We start from the raw sequence: 18772 nt of genomic DNA on the forward strand, positions 1-18772 counted from the left end.
TGATGGTATCAAAACCTAAGAGAACTGAAGAATCTCTCCAAAATATGGGCACACAAAAAGCGAACCTAGAGGACCTTACCCTCAAGACTACTGAAGAAGAAATAGAGGCTTTTGAGAATGATCATCAAGGGATTTACTCCTCCCCAGAACACAAGGATAAAATTACATCCCTTCTGGCTAGAAGAAGTCAAATATGTAAGGATTGAGAGGAAATTTGGTGAATGAGAAGCAGAACCATTTGACTTATGGAAGGGGATGATAATACTAAGTTCTACCACAAATTTGCGAATAGGCGCAAAGCTATTAATACAATTTGGTAGCTAACAGATGAGGAGGGAGAAACAATGAATACCTTCCCTAAATTAGCTGCCCTGGCTACATCTCATTTCAGGAACATTTACAAGGCCCCTCAAAATGCTACTCTAGCTGAAGTCATGAGAACAACTCAATTGTTTCCCAGGTTTGTCGACTAGGAGGATGCATTGGAACTGACAAAGGAAGTCACTTTGGGAGAGCTGGAAGCCACCCTAAAATGGTTCAAACGAGACAAAAGCCCAGGCCCAGATGGATGGAATGTGGAATTCTATCTGGATTTTTTTGAAACTCTTGGAGGGGACCTCTTAAAATTTATAGAGGAGTGTAGATCCAACGGAAAGATGTATGAGGCCTACAACTCATCCTTCATTGCTCTCATCCCCAAATCTGACAATCCCACCTCCTTCAATGACTTTTGTCCCATTTCCTTGTGCAACTGTATATACAAAATCATACCCAAGATCATAGCCAACCGCCTCCGGCCGATCCTGTGTAACCACATCTCAGCTGAACAATTTGCTTTCTTGCAAAATAGACAAATCCATGAGGCTGTCAGAACTATACAAGAAATATTGCACTCCATTCAGAGAAAGAAACTTAAAGGTATGGTCCTGAAAGTAGATCTCTCGAAAGCTTTTGACAGAGTTAATTGGTTCTATATTAGAATGCTTCTAACTCACTTAGGATTTCCATAGGAGTTCATAAGATGGATTATGTGCTACATTACTAATGTATCATTCAATGTCCTTGTAAATGGGGCAGCATCACCCTTCTTTCACTGTGAGAGAGGTCTCAGGCAAGGATGCCCACTATCCCCATTACTATTCTTACTCATCATGGAAGGTCTCAGCAGAATCTTAAAGGAGGAACATCGTCAGGGAAGACTAAGAGGTATCAAGATTGCATATAGATGCACATTGACGCACTTACTCTTTGTAGACGATGTTCTTCTCTTCCTAAATGGGAATATTGGTGATTTGACCTCACTACAAAACACTTTGTCTATTTTCCTATTGGCCACAGGCATGATGGTGAATAATGCAAAGTCCACTATAACAGCTATTGGCTTCTCCCCATACGAGATACACTATCCTCTGAGCAGATTCCCTTATACCCTACTGCAACTAGACGAGGGTCTCAAATACTTGGGCTACATATTAAAGCCTCATGGATATAAGATCACAGACTAGATTTGGCTCATCACCAAGATGGGAAAATGGCTTAACATTTAGTACCACGAATATTTATTGAGAGCAGGTAGAGTGATCCTCATCAAAGCAGTTTTGGAAGCCACACTAGTGTACTGGGTGTCGCTAGCCTAAATACCAAGGGGAATCCTTTCTAGAATAAAAAACCTATGTTGCAGATTCTTGTGGAAAGGGAAGCAGCCGGGGAAAATATTTGCTTTCGGAGGATCGGTCAGACTAGGGATAGACCCCTGGATTGGGTGTGGAAACGCTCACAGGGTCCCTGAGGAGCTAAGAACCCATCTCTCTCCTAGGGGGATCACTCATCTCAGTCACATAGCGGACAGAGAACGCTCAACATTTGCACAACAAGGAGGGCATTGCAGATCCCTCCTCTATGGCAGCAACATTGGAAGGAATACACAGAGGCCCATACTGAATCACATATCAGAATACTGGAAGGAGAGGATGAGCTAATATGGGCACCAGTAAAGCACGGGAAATACTCACCAAAAGAATGCTATATAGTACTAATGGACTCTAAAAAACCACCACTATGTGAAACTTTCAGAAATGACTCAAGTCATGTGACTCAAAAGGCCATAACCCATCACTATACAAGATCATATGATTTAGAGGAGGTGAATATGACAAGATAGGCTGCAGGCCAATGTGAACAAGGTGTAAACATTCATCCGATCATCTATATGAACCTGCAAAGCACTCAAAATTCAAACTGTATCTATTGAATTCAATTTATTTACTTTATCTAATTCCTTTTCTCCAAAATATTACTTAAATAATGAATGAGGACATAAAATGAACAAAATTAGGGTATTCTAAATTTTCATAAAACTTTTTAAATATATAGTTTTTTGCTTACAAGAATTTTTTTTGCAAACTTTGTGAATACTTCCTCATTAGGGGAAGATGGTAAATGAGGTAAATCAAGTGTTTAATTTTGAAGTACTTTATGTTAAAGGATCAAAAAAGTTGAACTTGTGATTTTTTCAATTTTTTTTCTTCAGGTTTAAGTCATAACCATTTAAAGTAATTTTACAAACTTAAAATTTCTCAGCTACTTAATATATAAATATTAATAAAATATTAAATCAATTTTTTTATTAATTAAAAAAAATAATATAAAATCTTTATAATTTCTACTTTTGATTTATGTAATTTTACAAATCTAATATTATTTTATATCTAGTCGATTCTTAATTCTCTCACACATTTATTTTACTGTTAATAAAAAAATTGTTAATACAATATTAAATTTATTATCACATATGTTAACCCTTTCATTGTAATTATATTTACTAATTTTCCCTATCTCCATTACTTTAATATTCTTTTGCATGTTGATAAAAAAGTCTACAAAAAAATTTGAATTACCTTTTATTTAATTCAACAAATAGTTTTTAATTACCTTTTTATTTAATTCAACAAGTAGTTTTTAATTTTAAGATTTATGATAATATATTGTTAAGTTATTATTTTAGTGAGATATACATTATATCATGTTTTTTAAAACAATAGGAAAACCTATCATAACTTTGTTGTAAAATCTACTATGAGGACATCTATCTCTATTCAAGAAAATGCAGGCTGACACATTATCACTACTCCAGTAAACACCCCACTTTATCACTACTCATGAAAATAGCTCACAAGTTAGTAAAGAGACAGGCTTTCACTCCTGCCATATATCTCTAAGTCTTAAATCATTCCTTAAGTCTAAAAAAAATAACTCTTAACCAAATAAAATAAATATACATATTATAAATAAGATTTATAATAATTTGTTTTTAGATTTGTTAGATTCATTTTCATTTCGACTTTAACAATCATTCATAATTGTATCTCAAGCGTAATTATGAACTCACAACTAGCTTCCAGAATACCTTAAAATCAAAATCTAATTACCAAGATTCTAGGCATAAGAGTAGATTTTTTTATTAGATATAAAAGATAAAGAGATTATCTTAATATATCAGATAAACATTGTAATTATGGTAAAGTTTCGTATGCAGAAATGAATTGTGGTAGAATAAGTTGAATAACTAACAAAGTAAGTCAATAACAATTAAGGGAAAGGTAATTTTGTCGTTGTTGATAGATTATCCAAAGAGGGGCTTACAATGCTTCGAAAGCAAATCAGGTTGGGATCCTTTCCATGTAGCTAATGGTCATACCATTTTTTCTTTCCATGATTGTTTATTGTTTTTTGCAAAAGTGAAGTCCTAATTTTGATTTCTGGCAATCTTCTATAAATTTTCAGTGTGTGATAATCATGTATTGTGAGCTACGATTTTTATCTAGAAAGCTGGTAGATTCTCAATATAGCCAATAGTCTACTACTAGCAATGTTATAGGTTTATTCCTCTGAAAACATTTGTGTAAATCCTGATAAAAATTTAAATCAATAGTAAGTTTTGAATATTTAATATTTACTTAAATTTATAATTTATTAAGTCAATAATAAGTCTTGAATATTTATTTAAATTTATGATTTATTTTATAATATAATGATTTCTAAATTTCTCCTGATCAAAATAACATATGAAATAACATTAATTTTTTTTATTAAATTTACTTGATTTTATTTCATTATATACATAATTATTTAATAATACTCTTATTCTATTATATTGTATACGTAACTATTTAATAATAAATGCATTAATAAATTTAAATATTAAAATAAATTTATGATTTAAGTTGTGAGACTTATATAGGCCTTCCCTATCTCCATTATTTGAGTTGTGAGACCTATATAATCCTTCCCTTCCCGGTCAAAGAAATGTCGGGAACGGTGATGGTTTAACAGTATCGCAAAGTTCTTTTGAGTTCTTTCACCAAGTCTTCTTGTCACAGTTAAATGTGTTCAACACAACACAAATGAACTGCTACAACGAAGACAGCAGTAAAGACAGAAATGTACATATGGAGCGGGAGATGAGAAATGTGCGTATGAAGCGGGAGATAGAGACTTGACTCGGGTTCGTAAAAGGCGCAGCTGAAAGCAATGAGGTGCAAGCAGGGGTTAAATTTGACGCCCGTATGCCCGTTTTTAAGTTTTTTACACGTAAAATACGTTTTAATTTCGAATATCCGCGTCAGGGGTAACTTGCTATTAATTTTTAATACCGTCAATATGACGGGCATGTTTGAAAATGGAAAGTTTTAAGTTTTTTTTTAATAATTGTTATATATATTTAACATTGCAACTTCCGTGTTACCCGTCCGCCGTCCACCAACTTTCAAGAATGGAAATAAATTTTGTGGGGTCGTCTGATCGCTGGAGCATTTACTGTAAACTTACCAAATACAAGTACCAGACTACCGCGGCCCGCGTGTCCAAGATATGGAAAGATATGGAAACAGGAAACTTAAGTAACAAGTTACAGAGTCGCAAGGAAGAGTCCTTGTCCACAGGTTGCTTCCGACTGGTCTCGATCCATTGCTTGCCGCCCTCCTCTGTCATCTTTTTGGATATTTAATCGCCTATAGAAGGAGCAATCCTGCGCGTTTCTCTGCGTTCTTAGCTCCCAAAGCGGAGAAACTGTGCATCTGAAATTCCCCTTTTCTTCCTCTTTATTTCGACCTCAAAGATTTCTGTGCTTTCGACCTCAAAGATCGACCGAGTGTGGCTGTTTTTAGCAAATAACGGAGGTTGTCTGTGGTATAGCCGGTTTAGGCTCAAGACGGCGATATCTAAAGTATATCGGACGGAATTCGGCGCTGATCCGGCTTCTTTCAGGTTAGATTTTGGCGAATCTATGACGTTTTCTTTTATTCTTTCTTCTGCGTTATTCATTTCAAAGACTAACGGCTTCCATAAAATCTCAAGCTTTCTTGGACCTAGCGATGTAGCAGATTCGTAATTCATAAGATTAAAGCATTAAGTCAGCCAAAGTAGATGAGTAATTAAAGCTATCTGTATGAAGAAGCAGCAGGGGAATCGATACAGAAATCATAAAGCTGTCGTTGCGTTGTTGGTAGAGAGGGAAGCTGCCGTTGTTCGTCCAGAGGACAAAGACGGTTGCGCCTGTTCGCACAATTTCATTTAGAAATCCGCGTGCAGATCATTTTGATTGATGGAACCTGTAGTTTTCCGCACAGGTTGGAGATATAGTTGTTTTTCTCTGTATTTTTAATTTTAGAATTTGCTTTTACAAAATTAGATTCATCGTTATATGGAGTTCCTTTTAAATCTATGGGATGACTATTTATAGTCCTTAATAATAAGGTGAAATGATTGTTTTTGTTTTGGTTTGAAATTGTGGTTATTATTAATTCTTAAATAATAAGGTGAAGCCATCGTTTTTGGGTGTCAAATTTATTTTTGAGTTTCATTATACAGTTATATTTGATGTTAATTTATTTATTAATGACTGTATATATGTATTCAGTATTTTAATCAAGAAATCCCATACTTTTATAATTAAATGGTTAATGATAAAATAATAAAATCTCCTGGAAACGAACAACCATGTTAGACTCGTTCATACAAACAATTGAAAAGATTAAAAAAGTTAAACTGCTTTTTTTAGATTTTTGACCGAAAGAAAGAATCGGACAAAATATCGCGATTCGCGGGCATGATGGTCCGGGGAAATGAGGAAATGACATGTGCCATACCAAGAACGCTAGTGCTTTTCAAAGCCGCAAGACCAAAGGCCGAGTAGTTTGAGAAATTACCTTCTGCAAGCTGAGCAAATGCCAGAGTGTCTTGAAAGTATTCAATTGAAATTTGATGGTAGTGATTTAGCAGTGATTTCACTGTACGTTCACAGGGAATAACAAATTCAGCCTTTCTGTAATTTCACTTGAGTAATCTGGATTTTGCATTTAATGATTATCCATGTTAAATATGAAATATAGGGTTTTTATAAAAATTTTCAGATTAATTATATTATAAGTTGTTGGTTAATTTGAAAGACTATTAAAATCAATATAAATTATAAAAATCTAAAATCTAGGTTATAGAATTTGTAATTTAATAAAACAATTTGTAATGTCACTAAATAATTTTTTTATTATCAAAATTTAATATAAATTACAAAAATTTTAAATCAAATGTATAAATTCTATAATTCAATTGAAACAAGCTTTGGGACCTTGCTGCAGGGTTTCTTAATGTAGTGGATAATCAAGTAGAAAACGATTCCAACATTTCAGAACAAATCAGAGCAGTGGGCATGGCGAGTACAATGACTGTGACAAGAACCGCAGACTCAGAGCCACTGGTAATTTCAAGATCCTTTACTGGAGAGTAACTTTGCATTTATAAAATATCAGTTTTATTTGTTTGCTCAGAAAGCATTTGAAGGTCTAAGAGATAATATAAAGAATATAGAGAAAACTTTATTCAGAATTTTGATCTCAATTATTTCAAAAGATGTTTTAAACAGCAATGTAGACATTTTTGTGGTGGTTTGTTGGTAAACTAAATGATTTAAATTTTATTTTGTTTATTTTTTATATGTATTAAATTAGAAAATATTATATATATGCCGTTCTTAAATAATTGTTATTTATTTAAGGTATTCAAATTTTTCTTTGTAAGAGGTATATTTAGGCTTATCATTTTTTAAAAAATGTAAGAAGCATGGAAGTGTTGTAGATTTATTATTTTTCTATTTTTTATTAATAAGGTGAATTATATATATATTTCCCATCTATTTTATCAGTGTTTCCATTTTAAACAAAAAAACTCAGAACATTTGAACAATCTGGAAAATTTGCAGAAAAATTTGATCAGCAGGTGTCAAAACAAAGTGTAGCAATGAGACTTGAGCCGAATTGTACAACAAAAAATGAAAAATTTGAACAATTATGAGTACAATTTGAAATTAGATGAAACTTGTACAAATAAATTTTAAAAGTCATATGATGGGCAGTTTAAAAATAAAAACGTCATAAAAAAATTCCTTGACGGGTAGGGTCACCCGTCAAATTTAACCCCTGAACACAACACATAGTTACATGTCTCAAATGATGGATAACCACTTAATAAATGTTTTCAAAGTATCAAATCATGAGACTTCGAACCATAACCACTTCATGAATATTTTCAAAGTTTCAAGATTGCGAAGCATAACTACTTAATAAATATTTTCAAAGTTTCAAGATTGCGAAGGATAACCACTAAATAAATATTTTCAAATCATGAGATTGCGAAGACTAACCACTGAACAAATATTTAATAAATATTTTCAAAGATTGCGAAGGATAACCTCTAAATAAATATTTTCAAATCACGAGACTGCGAAGAATAACTACTGAACAAATATCTAATAAATAAATTCAAAGTTTCAAGATTGCGAAGATAACCACTAAATAAATTTTTTCAAATCACGAGGCTGCGAAGAATAACCACTGAACAAATATTTTCAAAGTATTAAATAATGAGGAATGCGAAGGATAACCACCGGATAAGTATATTCAAAGTATCAAGTATCAGTATTTTCAAACTTTCAAGATTGCGAAGGATAACCACGTGATAAGTATTTTCAAAATATCAAGTATCAAACCATCATTAGTGTGAAGGATAACGATTAGGGTAAGAATTTCAAATTGAAAGTATTAATCATGGTTTTTTTTGTATTTTTAAGGTTTGTTTCTATTATTTTAATATAGAATGTGGATGAGTGGGAAAAAAATAAATTTGATGGCTTTTGTAATTTTAATGTTTGTTTTAATTACTTTAATACGAAATGTGGATGAGTTAGAAAAAAAATCAGTTTGTAATTACCTTGTTATTAACAGTTTGATCTTCAAATTCCATCTATGATAACCATTTAATAAATATTTTCAAAGTATCAAATCATCATAATTGTCAAAGATAACTATTTCATAAATATTTTCATAGCATCTATATCAAATCTTCACCATTGCCAATGATAGTCAAATTAAATCACAATCAAATCACCTTGTGACTAGTAATTTACCTATCAAATTCCATACTCTATTTACCACTTAATAAATATTTTAAATGCATGAAACCATCAATATGTTCACTTGACATTTTCGTCTACCCTTTTCGTCTACGCATGGCATTTGTGCATTAAATGACCTCACATGTTTACCCTTTTATTTATTTTTAAATCTACGTTAGGGTTCATGGCCTTATTTACTCTTTCTTTAGTCCTTGTGATGTCTGAAGTTTGAACTTGTTATTATGTGGGGATTGCACTCGTGACTTCCCTTATAGGAAATGTCACTCTAAAATTAAGGCAAAATTATCATTTCATCACTCGTTATTTGCATCTTCCAACACTATTTTCTTGGTGGAGTTCCCCATTGAAATGGAGTCAAATCAATTGTTGCATTCGAGATGCGATAGTGTTATTTGTGGGGAATTAGTATCCATGTTATAGGAATTTAACTTGTCAACCTGGTAACTATTATGGAGGCACATTATGGAGTCATCGAAAGTCATACATGAAACTTCCTTTATATAGGCCTTGCATTTGCACTATCCTTCATAATATGACGATATCGTTCAAGCACAATGAACCTTTTGGATTCGCACACATGCATCCATGTTGTAAGGAATTAATTTGTTTTAGCACAAGCCTCAGAGATGTTTAGTGTACTTAAGCTTGCCTTAGGCTTATGTAGTGATATCAATATCGCTTAGAGTTTGAGCCATCACCTTCCACTACAGAGGAAATATCTTAGACTTAACCCATATTCCTTCCATGTATAAGATAGTTTTTCAAAATCTCTAATTTGTTTCATTAGAAAAGCTCGAAATTAAGAAAACTTGCAGCATAAGAAAGTTTTGTGAGATGGTCATTACCACCATATGATTTTGAATTTTCCTTCATGGAGTCTATGCCAAACAATGCCTACTTTTCCAACTCCCTCACATAACCTAAATTTTTATGCATTCATGCATTCATTGGTGTGTTTCTTCATACGATAAGGATTATCCAAAATCACCCTTTTCTCTCGACGTGAATAAAACATGGTAAAATCCAGCAAAAATTTGGAGGTCTACCATTGTTTCGTGCCGTCAAAGTTCTAGGGAATATTTCCTCCATTCCCCTAAGGGTTTTTGATGGCTCTTAATTGACAAAGAACCTTGGATTAAAAAAACAGAGGGTTGAATGGAACTTAGATTTTTGTTTCGCCTTATAAAATATAATCTTGTGCAGGATGAACTTATGTTTTCTTTCAATCTTTTGTAAAGCAGACAAGGACTAGGTAATATGTTTTCCGTATAGAAAGTGTGGGGTTCATATTTTACCATTTGGACATCTCTCCCTCCATATATTTCTCACCATTTCGTTGAAGGTGGAAAACAAGATAAATCCTTCCATTTGTCAACTAACTGAATCTTAATGAAAGGATAATACTTTAGCTTTAATATTTACTTGTTAGCCATGCTCATTGTTCTTTCATAATTCAATTTTAATTTTTGATCATAATTGTTTCTTGTTTGCATAACATTACCTTTGAATTGTAGAATCCATAATCCATTCTAAAATAGGGAATCGTTAGGTAGTTAGCTTAAAATAATGGTTAAAGGAGATGCACAAGTAGAGTTGTTTCAAAGGATCATCTTGTGTGGCATAAGATTGCTCCAATATTTCGCTATGAGGAAAATAAAAAAAACCCATGCATGTTTAGTAGTAAGCCAACCAACATAAAGTTTCACTTAGGAAGATCTTTACACTCTTTAGTATAATTTCCAACAATGCACACGATTCTCTAAGGTTTGTAGGCAATGTGCAAAATCCTAAAAGGAATTATAGGATATTTCCATGCTTATTAAGGATTTTTATTTGACTGTAGAGATGGAAAACTGCACACAGACCTCCGCATCACCCCTAATTGTGTTTTCTATCAACATAGTGGCATGTGCCTGTCATAACATCCAAATTGAAACACTCTTCGCAACCTTCCTTGTAGATAACAACGAGAGTCAAGGGACAGAGCCTAAACTCTATAGAGTTTAGTATACACAAAACCACACATGCTAAGTTCCATCCTTATGTTCAACATGTCAGCATTGTGTACAAACACCTATAACTAAGAGTGTCAATTATCACCCAAAAAATTTATGGAAGCTCAATCATATTTGTAACTAAGTCTTCGCATGATACCCATAGAAATGCCAACTATTAACTAAGACCATTCTAGACTACGAACAAGTATGTGGTGATTGTCACTCTACAATCAAGTTCATCTCCAAGATTCTTGTAACACCCTCCTCTCACATTTACCCAAGCTAATCGGTTCACTGGGGTAAACATGTGATGAGAGGCTACTATGTTGTGATTCAAATCCCCATGTACATTTAAGGAAGTGGAACTGAAAAAACATAACCAATATGTCCTTCCTCAGGATTTACAGGCCCTTCAGGAGGTAACCAACCCTTCCAGGTGTTTAACCCATGAGACAACTTGTCTTTTTGTTGATCTGGACCCTCAGCTGCTCCCATGACAATCCATGCATGCGACTGAGTCCCTCCAGTCACTCCCATAGCATGGCATGCCAACGAATGTGGCCTTTTTCAGGCAGTTTTGAGCCAACGACCCCGGATTATGTGCCACTTTTTAGGGCTAGGCCTCAGGCCTCTACCCAAAACTTCATGAAACTTTCAGAAATGATAAATAACCATGAATCGAAGCTATTAATGCAAACATTGATACAAGGAATTGACTGGACCCCCACTAGCCATGACAACCATTTCGTCAAACATATCACAAATATGCAATCTACAGGTCATAACAACAAATTTGAGCATGGGGGTCTCATACTTATCTGAGATTTGTAATGAAGCATTGATGTCTTATCACAATAGTTGCATTATCATCTATTAGGTAATATATTAATTCACATTTCATTTATCAATCAAATCATGATGAGAGCCATAATCAAAGTTTGTCATGAACCATACTTATAGCCAACATATAAGAAACATAAATAACAAGGATATAACGACCATAAAGACAACATATTAACAAGTACATTTACACATGAAATACCAAAGGAAAAGAAGTTCATATTAATGAATGCATAGACCAACCAGGTCAGGGACTTCCATGTTGAAAATAGAAACAAGAAATGGTAAAAATAACATCAAGAAAGATCCTGATTTAATTTGTCCTTGAATTAAATTGGGAATAAAATTATAATTCCACATCTCATGAAAAATTGTAATAGTGGGGCGTAACCTACAATAGTGGGGTGTAACTTGTCGAACAGTGGGGTGTTTCCCAAAGTGAAGTGTGGTGCTTCCTGTAGTGATCAACAAGGAAACTGACGATTCACTCATAATTAACTCATGCATGTCAGATCAGGGAAATATCAAGGTGAGATTGGAGTTCAGGGATAGTGTACTATAAGTTGTAAAATCATCAAAATTAAACAAATGGTGCATGTAGTCAAAAGGAGGCCTAAAATAAATCATTCCTTAATTAGAAAAATCACTAATTTTAATCATTTGAATTGCCTTTAAAAGGAGGAATGAAGGCACAAGTCTAATCATTGTTTTGGTGAGCACGAGTTTGTGAGACCAAACAATAGGAAGCACAAGTTTGTGCATGGAGCTTGTGAGGGCAAGGAATTAGGAGCTTTGAGGCTTGGAATTTTAGCTAAGTATTGGCTAAGGGTAGTGACTCAAGCAGAGGATAGAAAATACTTGTGTAGGTTGAGCTCGAGGTTGAGCTAAGCATATTGTATTCATCCATATTCTTTGACTAATGCAATATACATATAGAATGGGTTTTTAGTTGTGGCTTTCCCCAAGAAATCATTGTGTAATGTGTTGATAGAATTATTTCTCTTATATGCTTCATGATTTCATTAATCATTTATTGTTTCTTTTGATGAGTAGAGTAGATTCAAGTCTATTGTTTTAGCATCTTACAATTAGCAGTTTGAATCTACAAGGAATTTCTACATGGAATCAGAGCTAGATTTGTAAAAATTTCTACATGGTATCAGTGCTCGATATGTAGAAATTTCTACATGGTATCAAAGCTAGATTTGTAGAAATTTATACATGGTATGAGAGCTAAAATTACGATAGAAGAGAAGAATTCGAAGTTTTCCTTGCAGGTGAATAGAATTTTTAGAATCATTCTTCAGAGCTAGCAGAATGTCCTTCTATGGATTGAGACTCAAATATGCCCTTTAGGGTAGTTCGAATTATATTTCTTAGAAGGACATGATCAAGAAAATGTTGTAAGATAAATAGCTTAAGCAATTCATAGATCATGATATCCCAAAACCTCCAACATTTGATGCTAAAGATCTAAAAAAGTGAAATAAGAGTGTAGAAAGAGCCAAGAGGATCATCTGGAGGGCATGAGAGACCACATAGTCTTGAAAATACATGGAAAAGAGACTCCCTTTGGTATGTGGAAGAATCTCAATGAGTTATTCGATAATAGCCATGAAGCCAAGAAACTTGAATTGATGAAGAAATTGAGGATTGAAGACAATGGGTATGAGGTAGTATTAAGAGATGGAAAGGCCTACCTCAAGTGCCTTGCTTCATGTCAAATCAAGAAATTTGGTGTTAGGGTTGAGAGCCTCTACACATTAGAGGAAGAGTCATTCGTAGCATTGAGGAGAAAGGCAGGGATTAGAGATGTTGTGGTTGAGAGGAAGCATGATATATCTCTCAAGAGGAAGCCTCATCTAGTTAGCAGTTGGGCTGACCAGGAGGATGATAATGAATAGGACTTGTTAGAGACCTACAATAGGAGGAGAGTTTGAGACAAGTGGGATGAGGTAGCACATGAAAATATACCTCCATGAGTAAGGTGGAGCGATGTAGATTCTTAGTCTCAGGAGTGTAGAGATTTGGGTAGGGTCCAATGCAGTTGCAACAAGGAGATCAGTCAAATCAATTCTGGATTGTTGCACTGAGACCACCACCTTTGCTATAGGAGCCCACAATATTATAGTTGTAGATTCAGTGTCAGCAGGTGTAGGAAATCATCCAGACGACAATTTCATAACTAGTTAGAGTTAGTACCTGGGAGATAGTCGCAGAACTAGTTGCAGTGACATAGGCAATGCGAATTTCTTAGTTGCAGTATGTAGGTGCAATTCCAACCAGGATATTCCTAGCATAGAGCTTTGTAGTCCAGGTCCCAGTGCAGGAGGACAATGCAAGTTTCCAGGAGGGAGTAGAGAGATTTCCCTAAGGAGATTGAGACTTAGAGGGAGTCTAGCTTCAGAGGGAGACGTCTTATGGAAGCTAGTGCTTCATGATCGGAGAGATCAGACTCACTATTGCAGTAGTTGTAGCAACATTGAAGGGGTAGCAACAATAGTATGAGTAGATTAGCGTCCCAGAGTTGGGGAATTTGGGCAGGGTCCATTGAGGTGTGTTTGTCTCATGGATCATTACCCTTGCTACAGGGCCTACAATATTCAGTAGCAGGAGGATCAGTGTTAGTCAGTTATTGAGGAGTGCAGACATAGTTGATTCTATTTATTTTTTTTGGATTTTTTTATTTTAGATGTTGCAGTAGAAACAACAATAGTGACAAGAGTTGCATGCATAACATTCCAAAGGTACCATATCGAGATAGAGTTGATTTCCTTTCTAGTTGAGAGGGAGTGTTGAAAATAACAACAAATATTAAAAAATAACATCAAGAAATATCCTACTTTAATTTTTCCTTGAATTAAATTTGGAATAAAATTGTAATTCCACATCTCATGACAACTCGTAATAGTTAAATAAGTTAATTTGACTTAGTTCGCTCAGTTTATTTGAGTTGAGCATCTAACTAGAGTCATGTATAGTGTCTCCTACAATTCTGAGCACTAGTTGAGTTTATTTTGACTTCTAATTTTTTAATTCAATCTAACTGAGTTAAAGTTAGTTAAACTAGTTCCCACTGATGGAGGAATTAGTGGGAGGTCTAGCAGTAGGGTGTAACCTACAATAGTGGGGTGTAACCTGCAATAGTGGGGTGTAACCTGTAGTAGTAGGGTGTAACCTGTCAAATAGTGGGGTGTTGCCTACAATGTGTGGTACTTCATGCAGTGGTCAACTAGTAAACTGAAGATTCGTTCATAATTAACTCATGCATGTCACATCAGAGAAATATCCAGTTGATATTAGAGTTCAGGGACAATGTACTATCACTTTTAAAATCATATAAATTAAATAGATGGTGCACGCAGTCAATAGAAGGCCTAAAATAAACATTCCTTAATTAGAAAACTCACTAACTTTAGCCATTCAATTTTCCTTTAAGAGGAGGAAAGAAGGAACAACTTTAATCATTGTTTTGGTGAGCATGAGTTGGTGAGACCAAGCAATAGGAAGCACAAGTTTTTGCATGGAGCTTGTGAGGGCAAGGAATTAGGAGCTTGGAGGCTTGGAAATTTGGCTAAGTAGTGGCCAAAGGTAGTCAGTCAGGAAGAAGATAGAAAATACTTGTGCAGGCTGAGCTCAAGGTTGAGCAGAGCATATTGCATTCATTCAGATTCTTTAACTAATGCAATATATAGATAACAGGGGTTTTTAGTTGTGGCACTCTCGAGGAAATAGTTGTGTAATGTGTTGATTGAATTCTTTCACTTATACGCTTTGTAATTTTATCGATCATTTATTGTTTTCTCTGATGCATAGAGTAGATTCAAATCTATTGTTTTAGCATATTACAATTAGCAATTTGAATCTACATGGAAATTAAACATTAAACTTGGAATAAGTTTCCCATGACCTTTGTTATTATTTTACCTTTATTAACTTTATTACGTGGAATTTTGAGAAGGGTTGTTAAAATAACCCTCCCCCTAGGTGAACACTGTCCTTGGTGTTCAATGACACCTACAACCAGCAAGACCACTAAAAAGAAAAACATATTGCCCATGGAGCTTTATAACTTAGCTAGATGCAATGTTTATGTTGCATTAGGATCCCTACAGTTAGTTTTGGGGTTAATTTAACCCAAATTTTGTATAAGTGTTTGTAAAAGAATGTAAAGTCTCTACAATATGTGGATGCGAAGCGTGCAACTAGAGAGGAGTCAATGGGGTCTTAGCCCCTTGTTTTTTGTCAGTTTTAAGATTCTCCCATGGTCTGTGTGTAGAATTTTCTCTACAAATCAGCTAGCTCACTGATATCATGTAGAAATTTCACCTGCAGATCAAACTAATATATGCAATGTACTAAAGCATAATACTAGATCTACATCTACCATAAACTTAGCAGAAGCTTAATTGAACATGAGCAACATCAAGCATGAACAGATACAACTGAGAATGAGAAGTAATCAACCATAACATAGAAGATATAACCTGGGGAAAGCACTAGCCTAAACCCCCATCTATATATTATCAATCAAGTAGAAATCCTCAACAACATACAAAAAGAATCAGCTCAAAAGCTATCCTGCTCTCTCTGTACTCTGATGATGTAGCTCATGGACTACTTAGGCCTGTATATATAGGTTGCACAAATCCTCCAAGCTCCTATTTACTTACGTAGTTTTGATTGGGGTCCAATGTCATAACATGTGTGAATTGGCCATATCATACCTGTTGTAACGTCAGGTCCAACTACGCAATCCATAAGGAATAATATTCCTTCTGCATGCAAGGAATATCCTAGCAACTGATAGTACACTGTCCCTCCATCTGATCTCAACTAGGTCTCTATCTGAACTAACATGCATGAGTTATCCATGAGTGAATCTTCAGTTATCTGAAAATACCAGTTGTTACATGCATGTAAGCATTAACAAACTGAATATCATTAATTTAACAACTTGTTAAATTAATCTAACTGGACTTGACTCAGTTAACTGAGCCAACTAATTACAACTCATCCTCATCCTTTAACTGGTGGTTAAATCCCTCAATCAAAGGAGAAAATGTTGCATGTCCTCACATAGACTTCAAGTTCATAATTCCTTAACTATTTAACTCACACTGAATTAATTAATTAATTTACAAACTGTTGTTAATATCAAATTCGAATTTTACTTCCTATTTCTTGTCCAGGGACTAACTAAAATAGGAATCCACACTAAACTACTAAAAATAGAACTTCTATTTTAGCACTTCCATTTTTCATTCAATGTTGCCCAATCCAGAACTGATACCCAAACTGCTATTTTTAGTAGTGCTAATTTTAGCAATTTCTTGTTGCCATTTTTCAACACTGTGGACCATGGTATTGTATGGAAGGAATCTATAACTAGTCGAGTCATAGCAAGTCTTAGAGATAACTTTTGATGAAGAATTGGGTATGTTGAATGGTTTTTGTTGTCTTGGGCAAGTGATAAGGCAGGAAGGCTCTGCTTCATGTACTTAGGCGAGAAAGGGATGGCTCCTGCAGTTGAGTGCATAAGAGGCCTTGGATAAGTCCATAGCTGAGTGCGTGGACCCCTGCAGCTGAGTGCGTAGGGTGAAGGAATCTATAATCCGAACATTGAAGATCAATAAAGGTTGTTTTTGAAGAATTATTGTGCAATATGAGCATTTCTGTTGATTCCATTTATGTTATGATTTGTCTCTTATAATGTGTTTTCTATGGAATAATGAATAAATGTTGCGTGAAATCACTGGATCTGTTTGATTTATACATGTTTTGAGTCTTTATCTACATTCACGAAGTTAAGGACTATTTATCTTATGTTTTCTGGTGAATTAGGTAGATCCGCACGAAGGCAGATCTAGGGTTCTTCATTGATGCAGGAAAGTAGATAATCTGTTTGTTTAAGGTCTGCAAATACTGATTGTAGACCTTTGCGAAGGTCTAAAAGCCATTTTACCCTAGTCATAGTAGTGAGCCCTAGGAAGATACCGATCTATGCGAAGGCAGATATGAGCTCCAAAACTACTTATCACATGTCCTTGGATGCAGAAACCTGGTTCTAGCATCCCCCAATACTGCTTTAGGTGAGACTACAGCCTGCACTACGTAGGTTTTTGCCAAAAGGGCCAGCAGTTGAGGGTTTTTTTGGTTGATTTGAACAACTCTGAACCTGGTTCAGCCCCCCTTAAGCCAACAAATGGTTCCATTGTCGAGACCGCGATCTGTCTAAGAGATGTGTGATAAATGGTTTTCTATGAAGAAAGAGCTTGATAAATGGATTGATTTGAAATCGCACGCATTCGCGACTCAGGAGAACAAGAGCCCTAAATTATCCAAGGAGCAGTGGTTACAAATATTTTTGTATACAGACGAGACCGACGCGTTCTTTTGTTTCTTCCTTGGAGAACTATACCAGTGGTTGTCTAAATTGGTCGATAGTCAAGGGAAGTGGAGGCTCGAAGGTCCTATAGTATGGACTCCTGAATTGGTGTGATGTTTGGAGGTGTCAGGAAGAAATATCACGCGGGATGTGGATCACTGGATTGATCGCACATTGGGAAGCTTTGTGACTTATTTTGTGATTGACAGGAACATCAGCTATAGTGAAGCGGAACAAAGAATCTTTAAAGGACTGCGAGTTATTATTTGAACTCACAGAAAACATGGATTAAAATGTTTTTATATGAAAAGAGGGTTATGCAGTTACCTTGGTGTTTGGGGCTACGCGAAGTGAGAGGTTCTTTAGAATAAATGGAGGATATAACCCAGAATATAGTCTTCTCATTGAACCCACTTCAAGCAATGACGAATGGATGGTGTTGACTACACCACAAAGTGAAGTTCAGTTGATAACGCAGGGTATTCCGAGGATCCCTCATCCATCTACTCCGCCTCCACCTCCACCTCCACCTCACACACCTTCACCTACACCTCCACCTCCACCTCCACCATTCAACATGGTGAACATGATGAAGATACCGATTTTTAAAGGAACATGGACTGAAGATCCAGAACAATTTTGGTTTGTTGCAAATGCTGTTTAGACAGAACAACCGATTATGAATGATAATATTAAGTAAGTGTACTTGGTTACAACCTTACAACACCACGAATTAACATGGTATATCAAGTATTATACTGATAACCCCACCGTGTCATTGGCAGATACCTAGCTAGCTTTGAACAAGGAGCTTAGTAGGCCTAAGTCAGAGGCGCAGTCAGTAATTGATTTAAGGAGATTCAACAGAAGGTCGATGAGAAACCTTGGGACTTTGATTAGAGGTTGAAGTGCCGGATCAGGCAGGCTAATATGAAAATCTGAGATACCCAGCATCGCGGTTGGTTTATAGCATCGTTCTTGCCACATTTAAGAATACCTTTGTCACAGCATAAAATAGCAACACAAGCAAAAGATTTTGAGATCGTGATGAGGTTAGATGCATCGTTGATTCAAGATACG

At 35.1% G+C, this 18772-nt stretch overlaps 1 protein-coding gene and 1 long non-coding RNA gene across 3 annotated transcripts in view; one reads left to right on the top strand and one right to left on the bottom strand.

Moving 5' to 3' along the window:
* LOC149208442 (uncharacterized) overlaps positions 1-18772 on the bottom strand; it is a 149366-nt gene that overhangs the window by 64835 nt on the left and 65759 nt on the right. The gene's annotated exons all lie outside the window — the stretch shown is intronic.
* LOC149208445 (uncharacterized) lies at positions 4895-6738 on the top strand. Of its 2 annotated transcripts, none has more exons than XR_016252106.1 (3): positions 4895-5265; positions 5356-5627; positions 6636-6738. It is a non-coding gene; the product is annotated as an uncharacterized LOC149208445 (long non-coding RNA). The 2 variants fall into 2 exon arrangements; XR_016252107.1 differs by lacking the exon at positions 6636-6738 and adding an exon at positions 6059-6316.

The sequence above is a fragment of the Pinus tabuliformis genome, chromosome 1_2, assembly GCF_031772625.1.
Source record: "Pinus tabuliformis cultivar Carrire ecotype Pingquan chromosome 1_2, CPIR1, whole genome shotgun sequence".
In the NCBI taxonomy this organism is placed as follows: domain Eukaryota; kingdom Viridiplantae; phylum Streptophyta; class Pinopsida; order Pinales; family Pinaceae; genus Pinus; species Pinus tabuliformis.